This window comes from Oncorhynchus mykiss, chromosome 24 (genome assembly GCF_057628025.1).
Source record: "Oncorhynchus mykiss isolate SJ-2025 chromosome 24, ASM5762802v1, whole genome shotgun sequence".
Lineage (NCBI taxonomy): Eukaryota > Metazoa > Chordata > Actinopteri > Salmoniformes > Salmonidae > Oncorhynchus > Oncorhynchus mykiss.
In genome coordinates this window covers 23,518,122-23,545,749 of record NC_143045.1, presented here as the reverse complement: position 1 = coordinate 23,545,749, position 27,628 = coordinate 23,518,122, and the positions used below count along the sequence as shown (strand labels likewise).

At 43.5% G+C, this 27,628-nt stretch overlaps 1 pseudogene; it reads right to left on the bottom strand.

Annotated features, from left to right (window-relative positions):
* Nucleotides 1-248: 248 nt before the first annotated feature.
* On the bottom strand, nucleotides 249-26,729 carry LOC118944002 (uncharacterized; annotated as a pseudogene).
* Nucleotides 26,730-27,628: the final 899 nt, after the last annotated feature.

Here is a 27,628-nt window from a genome sequence, read left to right as displayed (position 1 = left end):
GGTGCTTTTCAGAATCATTAGATAATAGACATGACAGAAATACAACAATGGATCTGTTTTCATATTGTGTGTTTATAATTTCACCTCTAGTGTGTAAAACACTAACGCACACTGAAATATGTGGAATTTGTTTAAAATATCATATTTTATGACCTTGATCATATATTATAATCTATTATAGATAAAATAATGAACAAGACAAAAATACTCTGTTATTTCTAACACAGTAAAACAACATCAAGTCCAAATCAAGCCATGGCAATCCTCGCCGTAGGTCCTGATATGAGGCTGGAGGAAAAAGAACTAAAAACAATCAAAGAGGGAGAAATATCATAAACAGATCTACTGAGATTATCAAGGAATGTAAATATTATGATAAATGCCAAGCTCAAGTGCATGAACTCTTGCGTGGATCTTTTGGCCCATCGTAACCTCCATTTACAGACCTAAATAGGAGAGTACAGTAGAGGAGGGTTGCCAGTTAGAACGGCCAGTTCCCTGGACCTTATAATTAGCTGCCTCCCTCTCCTACCCCCTGGACCTGGCAACACAGCATCCATCTTGGTTGGCTGCCACTGAGGGAAGTGAGGGATAGGGAGCGAGAAGGAGGCCAACACTGAGGAGATCCGGTCAGTCTCACAACAGACCCACATTCCAGACTGTTGGAGGCTGTTGATGATCACCAAAAATCATCCAACTGCTTTTATATGTTTATACTGGGAGGAATAACATTTGCCTTTATTTCAACGATAAGTCTGATGATGTAGAATTAAATAGCCTGGTAGTGTTTCTACCTATGGTTATAACACTGTCGTAAAGGATTGATCTGTATGAACAGTAGTACGCTTTCTGAACGTCAACTAAATCAAATCTAAGTGGAGCTCAGGCATAGACCCTGGAAACATGTGTAACCTGCACCACCACAGAAGGCCAGTGCAGTGGGATGAAGACAGGGAAATAAAAGCAGAAAGCTGTGTGCTGCCCCGTCTTTACTCCCTGTCATAGAGGGTATCACCTTTCACAGTCTGTGTCTTTGGGGTGATGTAAACTCTGCAGGTGGCTCTGTGGGCTCATAAAGCCTGTGAGCTGAGAGCTTGTCTCTTCGATGTGGAAAGGCCTGGTGATAAAATGGCCTTGAGGACCTGCACAACAATCTGAATAATTTTAATGAGAAAGATATAGAGCAAACAATGTGTCTGATTCAACACATCTTCAGCACTATATTCCCCCTTTCTACAGTTGTGTAAAGTACTTAAGTAAATATGCTTTAAAGTACTTCTTACTACTTTTACTTTTACTTCACTTCATTCATAAAGAAAAGAATGTACTTTCTACTCCATACATTTTCCATGACATCCAAAAGTACTCGTTACATGATAAATGCTTAGCAGGACAGGAAAAGGGTCCAATTCATGCACTTACATACTTACTTACATGCACTTAACACATGGTCATCCCTACCGCTTCTGGTCTGGCAGACTCACTAAATACAAATGCTTCGTTTGTGCCCCTGGCTAGCCATACATTTGAAAAACAAGACAATGGTGCCCTCTGCTTTGCTTAATATAAGGAATTTGAAATGATTTATACTTTTACTTTTGATACTTATATATTTCAGCAATTACATTTACTTTTGACACTTAAGTATATTTAGAACCAAATACTTTAAAACTTTCACTCAAGTAGTATTTTACTGGGTGAATTTCACTTTTACTTGAGTAACTTTCTATTAAGGCATCTTTAATTTTACTCAAGTATGACAATTGGGTACTTTTTCCACCACTGTTTTTCTAGAACAGGGAACAGTTGCACAATACTGGAATGCCTAGACTACAAGCCTTTTCATATCTCAAGTTACGCTGTGTTCCGAGGTGACAAATTGCCTCTCTTGGTGAAATGAGTGCAACCCAGAAAGTGCTGGCAGATGCTATTTTTTTAAAGATGTAGCAAAAAATGTTTTTCTTTTGCTTGGGGAGAATCAAATGGAGACAAAATGGGAAAAACTAGGAAGAGTGTGATCTACTTAAGTTCATGACTTCATGTCCTTAGTGTGTGGCTGTCGACTCGCTGGAGATCCATTTAAACCGCATCATCCTCTCAGCAGCTTATTGCTGCCCCCTGTCAAACTATGTGCCTCACTGCAGGCTTGGATCCCTTTATATGTGTTAGACACACTTATCAGGCTTTTCAATAATGCAAAGTAAATCAAACTCACAATGCAGAATGAACTGTTTAGCCTTGTGTTGGAGTACAAGCCCAGAGTACTCAGCCCTGACATTCGTCCTCGTTTATTTTCGACCAGCCATCCTGTTTCCACAGTCACTTGTGCAACTGCAAATGCAACATTTTTGCGATCCAATGTGTCTTCCATTTGGGTCCACTCTGCTCAAATACATTGGCCCAAAATATGTGGCCCGCTGCTCCAACAGCACATCGTTTCTATGTACCTCGCTGGCTCTTGTCTCAGTGACCCTAAAGTAAGTCAGACAGGACCACATGTTCTGAACTCTTTACACACCACTTATGTCATGGCCTCATGATGACACACAGTATCCAGTTCAACAATTGGACCAGTGAGTTGAAGAGATAGTCACCCTGAACTGAATTTGAACTAGTAGCCAGGCCACTCAATATCCCTCCTTACCCATCAGTTTATATTGATCCCAATGTTTGTCTTTATCCATCCTTTCCAGTGAAGACAGATCCCACTAACCTACGTACAAGAGGGTATGTACTGTTTGCGGAAGCCAGCAGAAAGGTTGCCAATGGAAAAGGAGAGGATAAGAAGAGAATCTGTGAGGACAGACAGCTCCTGTACCTACCTGTTGTCCTGTAGTGAGTAGTGACTGGGTCAGGATGTCTGTACTTTACAGGCTACACTACAGCAGTCTGAGCCACAAGCAGACAGGCTGATAATGGAGCAGGGAGTGGCAGCCTCAGCCCAGGGCTTGTGGATGTAGCGTGAGACTCTCTCTGCCAGACCCAGACACGTGAGGATCCAGTGAAAATCTCCATGGCGAGGCACAGCAGACAGTCTGTAAATATTAGCTCCCAGTTTAGCATGTTGTGGGTCGGGGTCACACATCATGGGGAGTGTAAATCAGGCTCGGGTAGCATTATTAGGAGGAGAAGGCTGTGTGTGTCTGTGTGTTGTGGGTGGGGGGTGTTTCTGCATATGTTTGTGTGTATGTCTTTGTGTATGTCTATATGTGACAATGGAAACAGCTTTTACATGTTTGTCTTTGCGTCCTTGCTTATAGGATGAGAACATTAAGTCCGATTTTGTTTTTAAAGAAATGCAATCCAACAAATCGTGAGAGCCACAAGTCTGTAGCCAGATCTGAACCTCTGTACTGACTGTGATTTATTATAGGGACATAAATACACTACAAGACCAAAAGTATGTGGATACCTGCTCGTCGAACATCTCATTCCAAAATCATGGAGTTTGTCCCCCTTTGCTGCTACAATAGCCTCCACTCTTATGGGAAGGCTTTCCACTAGATGTTGGAACATTGCTGCGGGGACTTGCTTCCATTCAGCCACAAGAACATTAGTGAGATGTTGGGAGACTACGCCGGGCTCGCAGTCTGTGTTCCAATTCATCCCAATGGTGTTCGATGGGGTTGTGGTCATGGCTGCTTGAGAGAATGCCAAGAGTGTGCAAAGCTGTCATCAAGGCAAAGGATGGCTACTTTGAAGAATCTCAAATATAAAATATAATTTGATTTGTTAACACTTTTTTTGGTTACTACATGATTCCATATGTGTTATTTCATAGTTTTGATGTCTTCATTATTATTCTAACATATATTTTTGTGGGATTTTAGTTTTTTGAAATCCCTTCTCAAGTATTCCCACAAATAAAAAAAATAGACATTTGATCACGTCTCATTGTAATCAAGGTACGACATGATTTGAGACAGAAGACAGAAAGGCTGTTTGACAATGTGAGAGTGTATATATTAGATGTTAGTCACTGCCTTTGTGGACGTAGCACTGTTTCATCATAACTTGTGATATTAGGCCTAGCTGTTGTGACACTTTAGGATCCGTAGTTAATATTATAATCTGTTTAAACATACCTTCATTTGTCTGACACTCTTATCCAGGGTGACTTTACAAGTGAAGATAAAGGTCTCGTTCATCAACAAATGCACTGCGATTCTTTCCAGGCCTCACTTTGTTTCTTTAGAAGCCAAGTAGTGCAACATTGCCATTTTATTATCCATCCAAAAAGGGACTTTTTTTTGTAGCATTTAAAAATGAAAAACAGCTGAGCAGAACAAGAGAAGAGAGAAGGGCGGAAGAGAGAGAGAGCGAGGGAGAGGAGAGAGGCTGCATCCAAGGCAGAGCAGTCCGGTTGCCAGATGTACTCGCTGCAGCTGGGTGACAGATTCAATGAAATGTAATATCATCCTATAAATACCAAAACCAGCTGCTTCTAATTAATATCAGATGATTATTAAAATGTGCCACAGATTACACCGTGCTTATTAATAACCTTTCTCAGCATAAGGGGGCCTCAAGGACATCCCTTGGGACAGGCTTTTGTTTTTTTGAAAGTCTGTCTTATTGCGCTGGTTTATGTAGAGATTTAGAAGGAATAATACGCTGAGGTCATGGATGTGGAGCTGACGGCATCTTTCACCGGGGCACCCAGGGTTCCCCCAATAACCCTAACCCTATCCCTGAGGGCCTTCTCTTCTTACCTGCTCAGCCTCCCCTCTGGACCACAGTCAGTCACAGCACAGCCAAGGTTCAACACAACTGACAGGTCTGGTCAGCATTCTGTTCTCTTTTTCTTTCTCCCGCTTTCACACAAACATACACACACACACACACACACACACACACACACACACACACACACACACACACACTGTCACGACTTCCGCCGAAGACGGTCTCCTTGTTCGGGCGGTGTTCAGCGGTCAGCGTCACTGACCTTTTAGCCATCATTGATCCATTTTTAATTTTCCTTTGGTTTTGTCTTGCCTTCCATCACACCTGGTTCCAATCCCATCAATTACATGTTGGGTATTTATCCCCCTGTTTCCCCTCATGTCCTTGTCAGTGATTGTTTGTTGTATGTATTGGTGCTAGTTATGTTCTGGTGCGTGACGGGTTTGCATCCGCTTATTTTATTTTGTATATGTTGGTTTCCGGAGTTTTTGAATTTTTATTAAACTGCTCCGTTCATACCAAGTTCACTCTCCTGCGCCTGACTTCCCTGCCACCAGCACGCACCCATTACACACACAGAAATGCACACAATATAAACGTTGCATTTTGTTTTCCATCTATACATTGTGATGTGTTGTTCATTACCAAATGGCATAGATGTAGCTAGGCTGCCTGGTAGAAAGCCACAGAGAAGCAACCCACCCATTTGGCCTGCTTGTGATGATGTGGGCGGCTCGGTGGCACGGTTGACTGGGAAAGTTACAAGCTTTCATTAACGACTTTTAACTTTACCTCTAATTTAATCATACCTTTACTTTAAAAAAAACAATCATGCAAACTATGCCTGTCTGAGAACACCTGGATAGCTTTAATTCCATTATTCCTGCTCCTCAAGGTGTGTGCGAGTTTAGGCTACTGTTCTGTTCTGAGACAGTGACAGTATGTTCGTGTAAATGTGCTAACATGCTGTGGTTAAATATAGCAGAGGTCTGGTCCGACCTTGTGCTTTTGATTGATGTTCACTCAAACTGTAGCAAGCCAACGGCTGTCTGGAGACTGTTGCCCCTAGCTGCCTCCCCTATCCAGCTGTTTCCTTCCTCCAAACTGCTGAAACAGTGGCGTAGCTAGGCCCTGGGTTAGGCCAAGACAAACAAACCCCCTCACTCACCCCCCTCCCGAATTGGCTAGCTACTGGTCACCATGCAGCACTTCCTCTTCGGATTGTGTCATTTCCTGTTCTCCCCACGCAGGAGGGTCTGATGATTATTCTTCACTGTGACTAAAGAATAGAGAGAACGAGGGAAAGACTAGGCCACAGTTTCCTGGTTTCACCCCCCCTTTGTGAAACACTCCCAGCTCTCTCTCTCTCTCTCTCTCTCTCTCTCTCCCTGTCTCCCTGTCTCTTTCTCTCTACCTCTACCTTAACGCCCTCTCTCCTTCCCTCACAACATGATGTAGAGACCAAACCGCTGTCTGGGGTTTCCGACAGTCCAAGCATCTGTTCACCAGTGACACCCTGAGAAAACCACACGTCACATGTAGCATGTTTCAAACTGCTGCACATGTGCCTTGAATGGAACAGTGTGAGAGTGAAAGGGAGAACACATTGGCTCTGTGAATGACACAGCCGAAGCAATCCCTGAAGATACAACAAAATCAGGATAAAGGAAAACAGATTGAAACATAAAAATGTGCTTTCGGTGTCTTGGGAACATGACATCAAAAGTTAAGTGTATGTCATGCTCTTAGCATTCCCTCCATCTCCGATGACGAATCAAAAACAACTTCCAAATGACTGTTTATCGTCTGACTCCAACAAAAACAACTGTTTAAAAAAGGATCCCAGAACGCAGCTAGGCTGTTGAAAAAATGCTTCTGAAAGGCTGGGCGCTGACTTCAAAGTGCTCCCAAATGAGCTGGCTCATAAACAGTTTGCCCCTGTAGTACGCACTACACAATCACAGCAGAGGGGAGGGTAAAGAAAACTGGGCAGATTGTTTGGAACAATTAGGCTGATGCCAGATAATGCCCATTCGGCCTCCACAATCGGCCGTCCCCATCACCCACTCTGTTTATCTGTAATTGCAATTTGGAAAGAACTCTGTGGTAATTAGACCCAGGGAGTGGTATGAGAGAACACACCCTGCCCTAAACAAGAGGCCAGTGTTTGCACAAGGCCTGCTGAGAGATGCTTTCTAAGAATGAAACGAACAAGGACCCTTGAGAATGATGTCCAAATAAGACCATTCTTTTTTAAATTAAATGTAACCTTTATTTAAGAACAAAAACTTACTTACAATGACAGCTTACCAGGGAACAATGGGTTTACTGCCTTGTTCAGGGGCAGAACAACAAACTGTACCTTGTCAGCTCAGGGATTCAATCCAGCAACCTTTCAGTTACTGGCCCAACACTCTAACCACTAGGCTACCTGCCACCCCAGCAGAAATGCCGGTATCTTTGTCTATCTATCTAAGAGGTCATTCTTTACAAAGTACAACACATTTTTTAAAGCACAATGAAGCTCTTAGTCAATGCAATCAAATATGTTGGAATAGTGCTTCTCCCCCAAGTTACACATAACCCTGGAGACATCATGGAACAGGCAGGTGCACTGAGGGACTCCATGTTCTCAACTCTAGATGAGTAATGTCACGTTGGGCTCCTTCCTTCCCTCTCTTTGGATCAGAACAATAAGGACAAAGTACTTGATGGGAATTGGTAGCCTGTTTAAATATATAATTAAGCTTTTGATAACCCTCAAAGATGGCTCTGCAAAAACAGTCTGGCAGAAAGAGAGAGACACACACACACATCTGGAGAAGTCATGTGCACATACTTTGCCTAAATCAACCGACTGCATATTCCATCAAATAAAAAAATCAAGAAGGCTTCACAAATACTAACTCTAATCATATGCATTCCTTGTATTTCATACCTCCCCATTTAATACATCTTCCTGGTTGAATGCTACTGCTTATGGCCTAGCGATCTACAAGTAGAAATGTGCAGGGCTTGCCTGCCATCTAGTGTTAGGTGGTGGTACTTGCATGTCATCCCACAGGTTGTACACATACATGGGGATGCTAATTGCGATTTCCCCGGCTGCACACAGCACTCGCAGAGGGGTTGTGGTCCATTAGCAAACCTGCTAGTGTGAAATGCAGTGGACTTAGGTGCTAAGAGCTCATCCTGTTAACCTGACAATGTTTAAATCCCTCCACACTCTCTTTCTTTGTATTGTTTCGCTCATTTTTCACTCAGATCATTGAGAAATTGCAACTTGGTTTGTTTTCCTGGTCTTTCAGAAGATCACCTGATGGTAGTATTATATACAGTGCAAGTGCTTGTGAACACAGAGAGACTCAGGCCTAAACACAGGCCTGCTGCCCTGCTGGGGTTCTCCTACTGTAAGAGGCTGGGCCATGTTCTACAAAGAGAGTGTGTGTGTGTGTGTGTGTGGAAACAGCAGGATACAAGGGAGCAGCCAGGGGTTAATATATCTCAACCTCCAACCCACCACCCCTCCCCTCCCTGCACCATCTTCTACAGACAGAAAAAGGTGGAAGGAAGCTACCCTACCTGCACAGCAGAACAAGAGAGAGGTAGAGAGGGAAACAAGATTTAAAACGGTACATGGGGGAGAGGAAAGACAGGAACGCTGGCAGACCTCTCATCTTTAATTGGTTCCAAGTGTCCCCGATTCACTGGTAAAGTAAACTCCCCAGGCTATCCTGTGCTGCATCGTCCTTCCAAAACGCACGCCTGCCTGCCAGCCGCAACAAAAGTATGAACTTAATTTTGTAGTTAGGCAATTTCCTGGGGAGTTGCTCCATGTATTCCAGAGGCAGGTGATATAGAAGATTTGGATATAGGATGAGGACCTCCTGTGGAGGTGTTTGATGTCTCACTCTCAAGGCTTCTTATTGTGTGCTCCCTCTGGCTCAAAGTATAGTTACGGCTTTAGTCAGTCAGCAACACACAAGTCATAATTACCCCCCGATTATGTAAAAGGCAAGATCAATTGATGTGCCATTTTAATAAACATACTTCTTCCTCTTTCAATCCATAACTAAAATCATGGGGAATGTTCACCATGTAGTGTAGCCTAGATCATTGTGTGTTTCAAAGTAAAGTGACTATAATTTTTTTGAAATTGGCAAACTAATTGGCAAAGTGAGTTAATTTGCCTCAGCTGAGAATTTAGGAAAAAAAATGTGATATGTGGCTGTTTCCCCTACTTTAGTTGAATGCACTGACAAAATTGCTCTGGATAGGTGTCTCTGCCAAATACACATGATATCTGAAGTTATACATCAAATACCTGAAAATAGTAAATGACTGATTGCTCCTGAAACAGATAATGCTGGAAAATTCATGAACCAAGTAATGGTTAAAATGCCAACCTGAAGACAACTCACATATTTTCATCCTGAAGTCTAAGCCCAAGGTCTCAGGAGGCTATGAATTTTCACTACTTCTGATTCAACATGTGCCAATCTTCTTTCACTTTGACTGCTTGTCCCCAAACCCTCTAGAAATCCGCTATCCCTGCCTTTCTCTTTCTGGGTGTTCATTGTGACAAGATAGCTTCACACATAACATAAAATTAGCTTGATCTTGATGAGAGAGAGTGAACTTTGAACAACAGTAGGCCTACATCTCATTCACTCATCAAATCTCAATCTTCTCATCAAAGTGAGAAGTGAGAACCAAAATAAACACAACAATGACTGGGCCTTGAAAAGAGGTGGTGAGCCATATCACAGACCAACAAACAACAGCACTGTTTATTATGTCCCTGTAATGAGACGGCTGCCTTGTAAAGACCTGTGTTTGGCTAGCTGGTATGTTTGGCCTTGGACCTTTCTTTATTATTTCTTTAATTAAGGATCCCTATTAGTTCCTGCCAAGGCAGCAGCTACTCTTCCTGGGGTTCAGCAACATTAAGGCAGTTATATACAATTTAAAATATTACTTGACATTTCATAACACTTCATAACACAATACATTCAGTGTGTTCCCTCAGGCCACTACTCTACTACCACATATCTACAATACAAAATCCATGTCTACGTGTGTGTAGAGTCCGTGTCTTATCATGTTTATGTGTGTCTCTTCACAGTCTCTGCGGTTCCATAAGGTGTATCTTAAATCAGTTCTACCAAATTTCCATCAACATGTTAAATGTGCAACCAGAGGGAAAATAATTCTAGATCACCTGTACTCCACACACAGAGATGCGTACAGAGCTCTCCCTCGCCCTCCATTTGGTAAGTCCGACCACAACTCTATCCTCCTGATTCCTGCTTACAAGCAAAAATTGAAGCAGGAAGCACCAGGGACTCAGTCTATAAAAAAGTGATCAGATGAATCAAATGCTACACTACAGGACTGTTTTGCTATCACAGACTGGAATAGGTTCCGGGATTCTTCAGATGGAATTAAGGAGTACAACACATCAGTCACTGGCTTTATCAATAAGTGCATCAGGGATGCCATCCCCACAGTGACTGTACGTACATACCCCAACCAGAAACCATGGAGGCAACATTCACACAGAGCTAAAGGGTAGAGCCGCCGCTTTCAAGGTGCGGGACACATTGAATCATACTACACAGGCTCCGATGCTCGTCTTACGTGGCAGGGATAGCAAATTATTACAGACTACAAAGGGAAGCACAGTCGCGAGCTGCCCAGTGACACGAGCCTACCAGACGAGCTAAATCACCTCTAGGCTCACTTCGAGGCAAGCAACACTGAGGCATGGATGAGAGCATAAGCTGTTCCAGACGACTGTGTGATCACACTCTCCATAGCCGACATGAGTAAGACCTTTAAACAGGTCAACATGCACAAGGCTGCGGGGCCAGATGGATTACCAGGACGTGTGCTCCAGGCATGTGCTGACGAACTGGCAGGTGTCTTCACTGACATTTTCAACATGTCCCTGATTGAGTCTGTAATACCAACATGTTTCAAGCAGACCACCATAGTCCCTGTGCCCAAGAACACAAAGGTAACCTGCCTAAATGACTACAGACCCGTGGCACTCACGTCCGTAGCCATGAAGGGCTTTGAAAGGTTGGCTCACATCAACCTCACACCATTATCCCAGAAACCCCAGACCCACTCCAATTTGCATACCGCCCAAGCAGATCCACAGATGATGCAATCTCTATTGCACTCCACACTGCCCTTTCCCACCTGGACAAAAGGAACACTTATGTGTGAATGCTATGCATTGACTACAGCTCAGTGTTCAACACCATAGTACCCTCAAAGCTCTTCACTAAGCTAAGGATCATGGGATTAAACACCTCCCTCTGCAACTGGATCCTGGACTTCCTGACGGGCCGCCCACAGGTGGTGATGGTAGGTAGCAACACATCTGCCACGCTGAGCCTCAACACTGGAGCTCCCCAGCAGTGCGTGCTCAGTCCCCTCCTGTACTCCCTGTTCACCTACGACTGCATGGCCATGGCACGACTCCAAAACCATCATTAATTGCAGACGACACAACAGTGGTAGCCCTGATCACCGACAACAACGAGACAGCCTATAGGGAGGAGGTCAGCGACCTGGCCGGGTGGTGCCAGAATAACAACCTATCCCTTAACATGACCAAGACTAAGGAGATGATTGTGGACTACAGGAAAAGGAGGATCGAGCATGCCCCCATTCTCATCGATGAGGCTGTAGTGGAGCAGGTTGAGAGCTTCAAGTTCCTTGGTGTCCACATCAACAACAAACTAGAATGGTCCAAACACACCAAGACAGTCGTGAAGAGGGTACGACAAAGCCTATTCCCCCTCAGGAAACTAAAATGATTTGGCATCCTCAAAAGGTTCTATAGCTGCAACATCGAGAGAATCCTGACTGTGTCCATCACTTTCTGGTACGGCAATTGCTCGGCCTCTGACCGCAAGGGACTACAGAGGGTAGCTCGTACAGCCAAGTACATCACTGGGGCTAAAATGCCTGCCACCCAGGACCTCTACACCAGGCAGTATCAGAAGTAGGCCCTACAAATTGTCAAAGACCCCAGCGACCCCAGTCATAGACTGTTCTCTCTACTGCCGCATGGCAAGCGGTACCGAAGTGCCAAGTCTAGGACAAAAAGGCTTCTCAACAGTTTTTACCCCCAAGCCATAAGACTCTTGAACAGGTAATCTAATGGCTACCATTAGTGTGTGTCAATTGGGCCGACCAACCAGTGCTCCCGCACATTGGCTAACTGGGCTATCTGCATTGTGTCCCACCCACCACCCGCCAACCCTTCTTTTACGCTACTGCTACTCTGTTCATCATATATGTATAGTTACTGTAACCATATCTACATGTACATACTACTTCAATCAGCCTGACTAACCGGTGTCTGTATGTAGCCTCGTTACTTTTATATCCTCGCTACTGTATATCACCTGTCTTTTTACTGTTGTTTTATTACTTTACCTACCTATTGTTCACCTAATACCTTTTTTTGCACTTTGGTTTCGAGCCTGTAAGTAAGCATTTCACTCTAAGGTCTACACCTGTTGTATTCGGCGCACTTGACAAATAAACTTTGATTTGATCTGTTTTTTAAATCTGATTCTCCTGCTTGTGTAACCGGTGCTATACTGCACCGCTGTAACTCTGCGTTGTGTGTGGTTGATTGAGACTATAGATGTGGACTTTGGAGATCAGGTAGTCTTAATTAAGCAGAACTCACTCTGCATCCTGCATCTGCATCCAAAAGGAAATAAAACATTTGTAGAGCACATATGTTCTGCGAATCGTCGCCTCTTTCTTCAACAGAAGCACAATACAAGGGACTGGGATCATTCGAGGAGCTAGCCATCGTTCACACCTGCTAATACCTTAGCTAGCTATTATCCGCATGTTGAATTCAGAATTTTGATATCATCCTAAAAAGTACAATTACAAGTGCATCTTAACAATACCATCCCCTTATGAGTTATCTCTAATATACATATACTTTGTACTGAAAATAATCAAACTTTTCTGAAGACAGAAAAAGCGTGCCTACCTCTCTGTGCATCAAAATTATTTGAGCATGAGCACGCAGGGCAAAACATAAGTACACACTCCCCTTCTCCCAGGATGCAGGCATGCATAATAACGAATCAACACGACACATAAACTTACCCCACCAGACATGCCACCAGGGGTCTTTTCACAGTCCCCAGGTCCAGAACAAATTCAAGGAAATGCACAGTACTATACAGAGTCATGAGTGCATGGAGCTCCCTTCCATCTTATATAGTGCAAGTGAACAGCAGACCTGGTTTCAAAAAACACATACAGCAACAACTACCAGCACAATGTGACATAAGGACAGTGTTTAAATCTTAAGAAGTTTGACGTTAAGACTTTGACACCACATCAGTATCATGTTGTATATGAACCTGGTGAAATTCACATAGTACTTTAACAACTGTTACACTTGCATCAGTTACCGGATGTGGAATAGAGTTCTATGTAGCTATGGCTCTATGTAGTACTCTGTTCCTCCCATAGTCTTTTCTGGACTTGGGGATTGTGAAAATACTTTTGGTGGCATGTCTTGTGGGGTATATATGGGTGTCCGAGCTGTGTGCTAGTAGTTTAAATAAACACCTCGGTGCATTCAACATGTCAACACTTCTTACAAAAACCAGTAGTGATGAGATCAATCTCTCCTCCACTTTCAGCCATTAGAGATTTACATGCATATTATTAGTTAACTCTCTGTGTACAATTAAGGGCCAGCCGCGTTGCCCTGTTCTGAGTCTCCAGGACCAGGGGGCTGCAGCTGGCCGAAGATGAGCTGAGATCTCACTCAGAGAGAGAGAGAGAGAGAGAGAGAGAGAGAGAGAGATCCTCCAGACTCAATGTCATCAGACCCCAACCCCCCCCAGTGTTAAAGGGCAGACCACCATGCCTCTCTCCTGTAGCCTTGTCCCCTCCAGCCCCCTCTCCCCATGCAGCCAGCCCTCCCCATGCAGCCAGCCCCTCTGTCCTCTCCCATCCTGTTTTCAGGCTGCCAGGTCTAGATAAGGTGTCTTGGCAGGGAGTCGGAGCCTCGGCCTTCGCCTCGCTGAGCGGGAATCCAGGAAGCTGCGTCCACACCACACCGCATGAACAATAGGCAGAGAGGAAGCAGTAGGAATAAAAAAGGAATGACAGGACAGGAGAGCAGAGAGGCTTTAGTGAATCCCGGACCCAGACACTATTCTAATCCACTGGCACACAAATCATTCCCAAAATACAACTCAGAAACAAACTATTTCATTTCTAATTGTATTGTTTATGTCCTTGCTGCATAGTATACTATTATCTCCACATGCCAAGTGGAATTAATATACTAGATAACAGGTTCCGTTTCAACATGCAGTCATCAACACAGCTACTGAAAAAGTCTGCCTGTTCTGGATGGCTCTATGAGGGTGGGTGCTTCTTCTCAGTTCTAGACGTGCAGTTAAGTCGGAAGTTTACATACACCATAGTCAAATACATTTAAACTCAGTTGTTCACAATTCCTGACATTTAATCCCAGCAAAAATCCCTGTTTTAGGTCAGTTTTAAGAATGTGAAATGTCAGAATAATAGTAGTAGGAATTATTTATTTCAGCTTTAATTTATTTTATCACATTCCCAGTGGGTCAGAAGTTTACATACACTCAATTAGTATTTGGTAGCATTGCCTTTAAATTGTTTAACAAAGAGTTGCAGTCTGTTTTGGAGTGGGTGGCCAGTAATACACTGTTCCTGAACATCTCTAAAACTAAGATCATTGTATTAGGTACCCGCATTCCCTAAGTTCTAGACCTCAGCTGAATCTGGTAATGAATGGTGTTGCTGTTGAACAAGTTGAGGAGACTAAATTACTTGGTGTTACCTAAGATTGTAAACTGTCATGGTCAAAACATATAGATTCAATGGTTGTAAAGATGGGGAGAGGTCTGTCCGTAATAAAGAGATGCTCTGCTTTTTTGACACCACACTCCACAAAGCAAGTCCTGCTGGCTCTAGTTTTATCTTATTTTGATTATTGTCCAGTCACATGGTCAAGTGCTGCAAAGAAAGACTGAGTTAAGCTGCAGCTGGCCCAGAACAGAACGACATGTCTTGCTCTTCATTGTAATCGGGGGGCTAATATTAATAATATGCATGTCAGTCTCTCTTGGCTAAGAGTTGAGGAAAGACTGACTGCACCACTTCTTGTTTTATAAGAAATATGAATGTGTTGGAAATGCCAAACTATTTGCATAGTCAACTTACACACAGCTCTGACACATACACTTACCCCACCAGACATGCCACCAGGGGTCTTTTCACAGTCCCCAGGTCCAGAACAAATTCAAGGAAATGCACAGTACTATACAGAGTCATGAGTGCATGGAGCTCCCTTCCATCTTATATAGTGCAAGTGAACAGCAGACCTGTTTTCAAAAAACACATAAAGCAACAACTCACAGCACAATGCCTCTCCCAATATTGTGTGTATGTACTGCCATGTATGTGTAACTGATAGATGCACACACAAACTACATGTTAATGTTTTTAAATGTATGTCCAGGGTTTTTAATTTGAATTATTAGGATACCCATTTGCTGATACCAAAGGCGACAGCTAGTCTTACTGGGGTAAATGTATGTCGGACCCCAGTAAGACTAGCTGTCGCCTTTGGTATCAGCAAATGGGTGTCCTAAAAATGCAAATTAAAAACCCTGCCCAGACAAGGCCTCTCTCCCCGGTTCACCTCTCCCCCATCTCCGCCACCTCCGCGACACACCACGCCACTGACGTAATGTCTGTATTTATAATCTGAGTCTGAGGGGAGCAGATCTCCCACCCTGCCTTCACATTCCCACTGTTGACGGAAACACGTCTGGAGCATCCCATGGGGATGAATGCTAACTACCCTGCACCCCCCCAACCTCCACTTCTACACTGGGCTAGACTAGACCAACACTGGGATGTATGGAGTTGCTGGTTTTGGCCGACAAAGCCCTCATCCCACAGACCCTTCAGTTTTGCTAAGGCAGTGTGTCTATTGTATGTGCTGCAAACCAACAGCATGTGGGAGTGAGCACCATGGTCTACTCGGAGGGGTTGAGACCGCAGAGACAAGGCTGGTCAGCTGTGGGGGAGATGTGAGGAAGCCACTAATTTGGGGTTAGAGCAGGGAAACCACAACAAGTATACAAGATATAATTCAAAACGTTCACGAGCTTAAATGAATGAGAGTGGCTACACAGACAGGCCTTCCCAGTGGACATCCAGTCAAATCGAGAGGACATAATATCATTACATTTTCTGCCGCTCATTCTTGCTGAAAGCATTGCAATGTGTTCAAAGTGTTGTCTTACCCTGAAAACCAGTCAACAGACTGAGATGCTATACAGGAGACCACTGGAGACCCAATGATTACTATTCTATTCACTGATTCTAAAACAACCTACATAACCTTTTTGTGGTTCCTCTTTCCTTTTCTTAGCATTTTCAGTATTATGAGAGCACATATTCACATTCATAGTATTATGTTTTTGAATCACATTCTCTATTTGATGTCCCTATCAATTACATTTTTATTCGAAAAAAGCAATACATTGTCAAAGTTGAAACACACAATCCACCCATTTGAAATAAAGGGTCGCGGTTCTTTGCATACCTTAGATGTTCAGTGTGTTGTGTTGTTCACTGTATTGACAGCTCCCAGTATTATTGTTGTCTTCAGAGGCTCGGCTGTCCCATCCCAACCCACCTCCATGGCGCCTCACCAGGGACAGAGTCAGCCAGGTTTAATCCCTGAACCGTAACTAAATTCAGCAACACACCTATCAAAACTCTTTTAGGATCACAGGCTAGAGGTCCAACCATTTAGAGGTCCAACCATCTATCCCCCCTTTTCTCCAATGCTTTTCTTTCAAGGCAGAAATAAATAAATACATGAATAAATGAAAGTGGGATAATCCTCCCTCTTTCCAAAAAGGAAATTATTGTATTTGAAGTTATGGCAGCAGAGCTTCCTGAAGTGGGGGAAATGCACTAGATTTTTATGCTTGTGTCCTGATCTAAGAAAAACACAGAGCATCCTGGCAGACAGACAAATATATCCCCCTCCGCCCCCCTACCACCCTTTCAGCCCCCACCTGCTACCTCAGTCCCACTATATGCATTGCAATTTATGTCAGGAGGAAAAAAAGGCTGGAAAACTCCAAAGGTTTCCTCTGGCCAGAGAAGTGAGGGGAGGAAATTGCATTGATTTAAGCTCAGCTTCTTTTGGCATCTGTCCTTTTTTTTGTTTTCTTTCCCTAAGTGAGAACGTTTGTTCCAGGCCGTTTGGTTTAGACACAGTAGTGTAACATGTTTTTTGTGTGTTTTTTTTATATATCCATGGCAATGGTAAGAGGATGTGACAGAGGCTGCCTGGTTTAAACCAGCTAGCGTTGTTTAACCTGAACTGCTACCATATAGAAAAAGGTGAACAGTCTTACAGAAATACACACACATACTAGTTTGTTCATTCATGAGAGGGTTTCAGGATGTAAGACTCTAAATGCACAAAGGTTTATACAAAGGCTTAAGTTGTAATAGCATATTTATTTTTGTTTCATTATTTGCATATCATTGTAAATGTAATGTTTGTGACTGTCCTTGTCTATCAGTGTTTTGACACTCATCACGTTTTGTGTGGACCCAAGGAAGAGTAGCTGCTGCTTCTGAAAAAGGGGATTTAAATAAAAAATCATTTTCTGATGATGAAAAAAGTGAATCTGTCCATTCAGTGGCGCTGAGTAGATAATGGACCACTACTCTCCAGTAACCTTTGACACCCATTTGTGTTACCACTGTATATGCTTCCTAAAATGACAAACTTTCTCGAGTTAGTGACACTTGCTCGAGTTAGCCTTTGCTAGAGGTTTGTGAGACTTCCTGACAGTAACTCAGAGTCCATCTATATATTTTTTAGGTTTCTTTCCACCCTTCTTCTATTTGTGGCATGGGAATGTAGTGCAGGGTAAGATAGTTGACCAGAAGAACAGTGGAGGGACGCCAGGGCTTCACATAGGGACGATTTGATGGTCCCTACCCCGCTGAGTTCACAGCCCATCGCCCATTCCCTGCAACCTCCTGGGTAATCGCTTCATTTCCTTGTGGCGTAAATCCTGCAGTTCGCCGCACTCACCACAAATGGGGGACACCCACAGGGCCGTTTCAGCATGCCCATCTGTTTGCCTGCGATTAAAAACAACAACAAACTGTTTTGCACCATTGTTGTCCCCACTGCTTCTTGTAAATGACACAGAACAGTACACAATGGTAATGTCAAAGAATGGTTGACTGATGGAATTTCTCTCTCTAAGTAAACAGTACATACAGGTGGCCTTGGAGATAAAACAAAGAAACAATGGAAGCAAGAGGATATTTGACCATCTTTTGCATTATATCATTCCAGTAATGCATGATTTGTCATTTACATTCAAATCATTTCCTTGACCAATGTGTCACACCAAACCTCAGTCACTGCCTTATTGGAGGATCAATATAGGATTTCAAAATGTTTCACGGACTTCACTCTGTTCTAAGCCGTCCCCATATCTCCTCTTTCTTACTAGCAGCTTTCCTGGGTGAAACCCTAGCCTGCTATTACAATCTGACGGACTCGGGTTGACATCTCCCAACACACTGGAACGGTTAGAAGGGGCTTGACCCCCTGACCTCCTGACCTCACCTCTACTAACACGTACATGCAGCCTCCCTGAGATGCCCCCAGGGAAGACATGGGGAGAGGGGTTTGGGGGGGTCAGAGCTGAATGGGCCCCTTACTCCTGGTTTGGACCTTTTCACCACACACACACACACACACACACACACACACACACACACACACACACACACACACACACACACACACACACACACACACACACACAGTGTTGTCTGACAGCTCTGCGCGGCGCAGCAGACCCAGTGGTCCTGGGTTCTTGGAGGGAGGATAAGAAGCCCTCTGTCATTCTTTCATGGCCTGAATCACATTCCCTCTGGTCTGAGGTGGCGTGATAGAAATGGCTTTGTAGTGAAGAGCTGTAGCCCGGCTGTCAGAACATGAGGTGCAATTGAATACCGAGGCTTCATTCCATATCAAGCCAGCTCTAGCTCTAGTTCCAAACTTCTTCCAACTACCTGCCTTCCAGCAATCCATGTTCTCCCTTGATCCCTATCTTTGCCTCTCTCACACAGATCTCTCCTCTGCCCCCTCTCACTTTCTCTCTCTCTTTGTCGCTCTGTCTCTCTCTCTCTCTCTCTGCTCCGCTCCGCTCCTGCATCCCAGCAGTCTGGATTTCCTTACCTCAGGTTATAATAGTTAGACTGTGAAATCATCCATACCGCCCTCCTCCCCCAGTCACTTATAGCAGATCTTTAATATTTATGGATGCAAAGCCAGGGGAGCGGGTGGGGGTGAGGGGCTGGTCTACTGCTCCCTGCATTTTGTAAGTGGACTGGCCTGGGTGGTGGTGGTGAGCAGGGCAGGCAACCCGAGGCCTAGGCCCCCATACTGAAGTGATTAAGGCACAGGAAGCTGAACCTGACATTGCTGACACTAGGCCCCACCGCCACATCCTGCCTGCAAAACCCTCGCCACACTGACACTTGATTCGCCGTGACAACCACTGGCTGATTTACATCTTGTGATGAAGGGAGCTGGGGTGGTATTGACGTGGAGGAGCTATAGATGAGAAGACAATCGTAGAGGATTGCATTACTGGCAGGAAACCCAGACAAGGAACAACCGTCTTTGTTGGCCGCTTCCTTTATTGTGTTGCTCCTTGCTAGTGTGATGTTCGGGTGTAAACAGGAACATACAATAAGGACCGCCAATTTAGGCCCGTTCTCCAGAGAGCAGGACGAACAGTACCTCTACTTTATTTTGACAATCCATCACTCACAACCATAGTCACTGATGCAGTCCGGAGTTTTCCTGTTAGGGATACAATTATTTCCTCATAAGCATGCTCAAACCCTGGTCGTCTCATGTACATGAGCCTCTCTGAGAACGTGAAGCTGTGAGACAAATTCCCTCTGACTCTAAAATATGCAGTAAATATATATTGTACGAATACGCAGAGAGAGGGACCATACTAGTTCCTCTGAATATGATTTTATGTCGCAATGTGTCTCACTTTCCTTCCTTCCTGAAACAGTAGGTTAAATGATAAATGTTTGCGTTAAATATGTGTCAAATGTTCAAAAGCATGTGTCCAGTTGTATTATACGTCAGCATTCCACTGAAACATTTACATTTTGCTCTCAATAGGAAGCATCTTAAGTTACACTACCGTTCAAAAGTTTGGGGTCACTTAGAAATATCTTTGTTTTTGGAAGAAAAGCACATTTTTTTGTGCATTAAAATAACATCAAATTAATCAGAAATACGGTGTAGACATTGTTAATGTTGTAAATGACTATTGTAGCTGGAATATCGACATACACTTGAAGTCGGAAGATTTCATACACCTTAGCCAAATACATTTTAATTCAGTTTTTCACAATTCCTGACATTTAATCCTAGTAAAAATGCCCTGTCTTATGTCAGTTCGGATCAGCACTTTACTTTAAGAATGTGAAGTGTCAGAATAATAGTAGAGAGAAGGATTTATTTCAGCTTTTATTTCTTTCATCACATTCCCAGTGGGTCAGAAGTTTACATACACTCAATTAGTATTTGGCCTCTAAATTGTTTAACTTGGGTCAAACGTTTCAGGTAGCCTTCCACAAGCTTCCCACAATAAGTTGGGTGAATTTTGGCCCATTCCTCCTGACAGCTGGTGTAACTGAGTCAGGTTTGTATGCCTCCTTGCTCGCACACGTTTTTCCAGTTCTGCCCACACATTTTCAATAGGATTGAGGTTAGGGTTTGTGATGGCCACTCCAATACCTTGACTTTGATGTTCTTAAGCCATTTTGCCAAGGCCAGCATCCCAGAGTCACCTCTTCACTGTTGACGTTGAGACTGGTGTTTTGTGGTTACTATTTAATGAAGATACCAATTGAGGACTTGTGAGGCATCTGTTTCTCAAACTAAACACTCTAATGTGCTTGTCCTCTTGCTCACTTGTGCACTGGGGCCTCCCACTCCTCTTTCTATTCTGGTTAGGGCCAGTTCGCCCTGTTTTGTGAAGGGAGTAGTACACAGCGTTGTACTACATCCTCAGTTTCTTAGCAATGTCTCGCATGGAATAACCTTAATTTCTTAGAACAAGAATAGACTGATGAGTTTCAGAAGAAAGTACTTTGTTTCTGGCCAATCGAACCCACAATCGCTGATGCTCCAGATACTCAATTAGTCTAAAGAAGGCCAGTTTTATTGCTTCTTTAATCAGTACAACACTTTTCAGCTTTGCTAACATAATTGCAAAAGGATTTTCTAATGATCAATTAGTCTTTTAAAATGATGCACTTGCATTAGCTAACACAGAAGTGATGGTTTGCGTATAATAGGCCTCTTTACGCCTATGCAGATATTCCATAAAAATCTGCCATTTACAACATTAACAATGTCTACACTGTATTTCTGATCAATTTGATGTTGTTATCTTAATGGACAAAAAATGTGCTTTTCTTTCAAAAACAAGGACATTTCTAAGAGACCCCAAACTTTTGAATGGTGGTGTACATGTAGGCCTAGATCAAAGAGTGTATTCTAAATGGACTGACCAAACTGCAATCTTCTCAGATCAAAAGACCTTGAAGACAGAGCACTGCTGCCACCTGGTGCAATGGGTTGGGAAGGAGAGGACAATCATGTAACCCAACGGTTCCCAAACCTTTTCACTCGGCCCCCCTTCCATCATTGGGGAACCCCCCCCCCCTTCCCCACCCCTCCCACCCACCCAGTCGAATGTGTGTTAATGTGATATCTGAGTGACTCAAACATTACAACAAAACCTCTTGGTTTGGGAACCACTGATGTAGTCCAAAAGAGATATCAACGCACCAATAAAATGAAACACCATTTACATAATATCAAATTTGCTACATAAACTATTGTCCTTATTGATAAACACAAACATACTGTACTTTGCCTTTTTCTAGTCAATCCGTAATTTGGTAATGTGGATTAAATGCATGTTATTTTTTTATCTACAGATCATTTTACAACGGAGACCATTTTCGAGGAACACATTTTTCATTAGAAAAGGGAACATTTTTACATATTGCCTAGTTACTGGAAGGGAAGCTTTTGAGCTCTTACAGCAGAAAAGGTGAGTAATTTTTATGGAACCAGATGTACCAGATGTAATATTAGGAGAAACGATGATGGGTTATAGGGCAGGGGTGTTGGCACTGTACCCCTTTCCACCCTCACAATTTTTTCCCCGTAATAACAGACCATCAGTGTTGCCATAGGATACAAAAACTCTAGACGATGTGTTTATTATGGTGCCTTGGGGTTGCAGACAGGAGCTTTTAATCCAAGTTTGTAGTTTGTCTGTCTGTCTGTCTGTCAGGCAGTTTTTTCCCCCTCTTCCATATCATCGTCCTTCCAAGATACTTCCTATAGCTTCTCTGCCATAGCTAAAAAGATTCATTGAACCATATCTTTGAACCATATCTTTGACCAAAAGCATTCTCACAAAGACAACCCTTCAGTTCAGAGAGTATTCCCTTCTTGCAACTCTTCATTGACTGATAGTTATGTCCTTTAATTTGTTTATGGCACATGAATACCTCAACTATTTGCTATGCATTACCATTGGACCAATGGTACAGTTTCATGCTGACCCTCAAGCAATGTTCCATTTCGAACAATAAAGACAAATTGATTTTCCATCAAATTGACAAAAAGTTCCAAAACTAGGATTCAAAGAAATGTTTAGTGATTATCCCAACCTGTTCACCGGACGTGCTACCTGTTCCAGACCTGCTGTTTTCAACTCTCTAGAGACAGCAGGAGCGGTAGAGATACTCTTAATGATCGGCTATGAAAAGCCAACTGACATTTACTCCTGAGGTGCTGACTTGCTGCACCCTTGACAACTACTGTGATTATTATTATTGGACCATGCTGGTCATTTATGAACATTTGAACATTTTGGGCATGTTCTGTTATAATCTCCACGCTGCACAGCCAGAAGAGGACTGGCCACACCTCATAGCCTGGTTCCTCTCTAGGTTTCTTCCTAGGTTTTGGCCTTTCTAGGGAGTTTTTCCTAGCCACCCTGCTTCCACACCTGCATTGCTTGCTGTTTGTGGTTTTAGGGTGCGTTTCTGTACAGCACTTTGAGATATCAGCTGATTTAAGAAGGGCTATATAAATACATTTGATTTGATTTGATGACAAAATTGTATCCTATTTTTGTCTTGCCAGTTACACTAATCATCAAGGTATTTTACACTCTAAAAATAGTCCTTACTTAGTCCTCATTCTGACCTCTGTGTAAATTTGAGATAAACACGGTATGGGCATAACTAAAAATAATGCTAATTCATATCCTGTCCAACAAACCATATATTTATTTTACTCTCCCCTACATTCCTCCTGCAATACTCTCGTATTTTTATCTCTTCTCTCCCTGTCAGAATATCTTTAGCTCTTCTCTTTGTCTGTAGCTTCCTTTGACTCCCGTCTCCTACTGAGTGTGTTCCATTTCACTAATGCAGAGGTGAAGCCAGCTCGACTAGAAGAACAGGATCTCTCCGAATACACAAGGGGCCACAGAAATAATCGAAACACTGCAGAACCAGATAGGAATACAAACTCCAGTTAAGAACAAAGGAAATGGAAATCAATCATAAAATATGCAGATTTTCTTCTTTTTTTTAAAGAGCAAGATGCAAATCCCCCTTTGGGACTTCACCCTGCAACGCTTTGCCATGTTAAAAAAAATATAAAGGAAAATATGAAATGCAACTTTTCAAATAAAGTGGCAAACCATTACACCTACTTAGTGTTGTATGTACGAAAATGTTTGGAAGCAGTCAGTTGCCAACATACTGTAATGCACCAGGCACACACTCGGTGATTGGCTATGAAAAGCCAACTGACATTTACTCCTGAGTAAGTGCTGACCTGCTGCACCCTCTACAACCACTGTGATTATTATTAGCTGACCCTGCTGGTCATCTATGAACATTTGAACATCTTGGCCATGTTCTGTTATAATCTCCACCCTGCACAGCCAGAAGAAGACTGGCCACCCCTCAGAGCCTGGTTCCTCTCTAGGTTTCTTCCTAGGTTCCGGCCTTTCTAGGGAGTTTTTCCTAGCCACAGTGCTTCTACATCTGCATTGCTTTCTGTTTGGGGTTTTAGGCTGGATTTCTGTATAGCACTTTGTGACGTCAGCTGATGTAAAAAGGGCATTATAAATACATTTGATTGATGATGTTAGACACCCTAAGGCAGAGGTCATATCAGTCGACCTCTCTACATGTTCAAGGCAAGTGCGGGGGCACCAGAAGCAGGGAGGAAAATGTTCAATGCTAGCCTCATTGTGGGTGGGTAGTGTCTTGTTTAGTGCATATAATAGTAGGGGTTTGAATGGGGTGGAAATAGTTGTTCTCTCGTAAAGGAAACAGCTGTATTTGTCAGTCTGGTGACACTTGAGGAGCTTGAGGAAGGTCTCCATCTTGTGCGGGTCCTTCTTGAAGCAGCTGAACAGAGTGTAGTCCCTCAGAACTGACTCCAGCACCTCAGGCTGCAGGTTGTAAGGAGTCACGTCCTGCTCGTAGTAGGAGGTGGTCAGCATGCCCTCATCCAGCATCTATAGTACACAGGAAGGACAGGACAGAGTAGACAGAGAGATGGGGGATGGGGGAGGAGAGAGGGAGGGAGGGGGAGAGAGGTAGAGGGAGAGGGGTGAAGTCAAGGAAATGAGCCATTGATAGAGGACTACGAGATGTGAGCAAATGAGTGCTCATGGATTTACATTATGTGAACATGCATTGGGCTTAAGAAGACAATGCGTAATGACACTGAAGTACCTTCCTGATGTGGACCACCACTCCTTTCTCCAAACTAAGGAGTTTTTCCGACACCCATTTGGTCTTGTTGTGTAGTGTCAGGAACGTCGTCATAATTATCCAAGGTAGTTTGCAGGTACACCGAAGGCTCAGACCAGGATTGGACCAGCATTAGGACTGAGTGGAGGAGCCACTTGTCCTGCACAACACAGTTTAGGGAGCACAGTTTGAGTTTTGTGACTATTGTGTACTGAACAGTACTGTATATTAGAAATAATTGATTTGCATTTGTGCTATTGTGCAGTTTTAGTATAGTCATGTAACTGGATTCAGCTAAAGCAATTATATACTAACCTAAAAATAATTACTCTCAAATCACAGAGGCACAGAGGCAATACCTTCAACAGTAAAGTCATCAATATATCTGACAGAAACATTACAGTGCTAAAAGTACAAGGAAAGGGTTTTTCTGTACTCAATTAAACTTTTTGGCATTCAGTGTAGAATGCAAGGTCAGAAATTAGCCGAGGGGGATCTGGTCTTCAACTCGCAGTTAACGGACTGAACAATTATCGTCTCCCTGCTCCAAACTCACAGCGTTGCACTTGCCATTTGTACGATGTAGAGGATTAATTATAAAGATGCCTGTTTGAGCAATCCAAATCTTCCCACCTCAACGAGTGCTGCTGCTTAGTTTCCAACTCACAGACTTAGCTGACCTTAAAATCGCTGAAGGGTCCGCCCCTTTTTTTTAAATGTTGCCTAAAATGACATACCCAAAACTAACTGCCTGTTACTCAAGCCCTGAAGATAGGATATGCATATTGTTGGTACCATTTGAAAGCAAACACTTTGAAGTTTGTGAAAATGTGAAAGGAATGTAGGATAATATAACACATTAGATCTGGTAAAAGATAATACAAAGACAAAAACAACCTTTCTTTTCTATTGTCTTTTGTACCATCATCTTTGAAATGCAAGAGAAAGGCCATCATGTATTATTCCAGCCCAGCTACAATTTAGATTTTGGCCACCAGATGACAGCAGTGTACATGCAATGTTTTAGACTGATCAAATGAACCATTGTATTTATGTTCAATGTTGTATCAAGACTGCCCAAATGTGCCTTTGTTTATTAATAACTTGTCATGTTCAAAACTGTGCACTCTTCTCAAACAATAGCATGGTATTCTTTCACTGTAATAGCTACTGTAAATTGGACAGTACAGTTATATTAACAAGAATTTAAGCTTTCTGCCAATATCAGATATGTCTATGTCCTGGGAAATGTTATTGTTACTTACAACCTTATGTTAAATGCATTAGCCTATGTTAGCTCAACCATTCCATGGAAGGGACACCGATTCTGAAGAAGCTTTAAAGCTAAAGAGCCCTGGCTGGATCACAGTTAAAAGTGGTCTGTTGTTCAATGGTATTGGATTAGTGCGTTTGAAAAAAAATCCCCATTAACAGCATGTCCTAATGCTTTTACATGTCCTAATGCTGCTAGCTCGCCATGCTACACTGCTCATTGGTAAGTGAATGCTCCTGCTACCTGCTCTCCTTAACTTGACCGGTGTTTTGGCTTACTGCCCCACAATTTACTGCTTGTTTCTACAGTACCAACTTGTGAGTTGGTCATCTCCCGCTTGCATGGTGTATGTGCAGCCATGATCCATACAGTGATCAAATCCTCCACTTTCTCTCTGTTTGCCATACTGGTCGTGTGACAGGTGTTTGTTGCTTGTCTGTTTGCCATTTCATGGGGTGTGCTTGTTTCAGGAGATGGGGTGCGGGCAGTATTTGCAAACCCACTGTAGCTTATAGCAAAGTTTTAGTAAATTCCTGTCAAGAAGAGATACATGCAAGCTCAGTTAGCCTAGCTATCCTGTAGTTTCAAATGGAGGTCGCTAACGAATGGTTTCAATGCTGCAGGAGCTGTGTTTCTTTTGCTCTATTCCGGGGCAATGTGGACCATCCGGACATTCAATGTAGCAACTGTTTGCTTGCAGAGGAGTACAGAGGCGAAGTGGCTACTCTTAGCAAACAAGTAGCTATCTTACATTAGCTACTGGGGAATCCACGTCCATGTACTTTCCCTTTCTCTTCTACTCCAGTTGCTGGAAAATGGAGTTAGTAGGATGCTTCTGAATGACTTAGTGGATGATTCCTTTTCTTGAACTTGCCAACCAGCCATGGAGGCACATCACCCTCCATGGAAGTCGAAAGTAGCGGCCTTTGGCAATTGGGGCCTCCTTGGCAGTGGGAAGCCTGGACTGGATACAGACTTCAAACAGCTTTGCCGCCCTGAATCTGGAGGTTCCGTCACCTTCATCCCTGGTGGCTTTCGCTTCAAGATTGGATCCGGAGGTACCTTCGCCTTCATCCCCTGTCCTGACTTCCTCTCTGGTGGCGTCTACATGAATGAGGCTTCACTAGTTGTGGGAGGCTCGAACCGGATGCCATGACTTGTGAACATGCGAGATTCCGCCTCTCGCAAGTTCTCGATGGGTCTTCCGAATCATGCGAGGCGTACGAATGGGCAGATTTCCTATTCCGTTTCGCCGGCTATTTTCCCGATGAAACCGGCAGAAGTGTGAGAGTCTGGCGAGCCGGCTGAGACAATAGGAGCCTGACAATCTGGCTGAGGCATGAAGGCCTGTTGATCCCGGCTGAGGCGTGGGAGCCCGATGATCCGGCGGAGCCTGACGAGCCGGCTGGGCGTAAAAACCTGATGATCCGGCTGAGGCCTGACGTGGGATGGGCGCCTTCCGAGCCAACCGGGGCAAGAAACCTCTCGAGCCAGGTAAGGCGTGACAGCCCGATGATCTGGCTTAGGCATCCCCGGTTCCATCGGTGGCGGCCCCCGGACCAGACGTCACCACCAACTGGAAAGCCAGCACTCCCCCGATGCTTTGCTTGGTGGCTTCAGCATTCTGTTAGGACCTACGCTGGAGTAGAGAAGCAGGTACGGGGAGTCAAACATTTA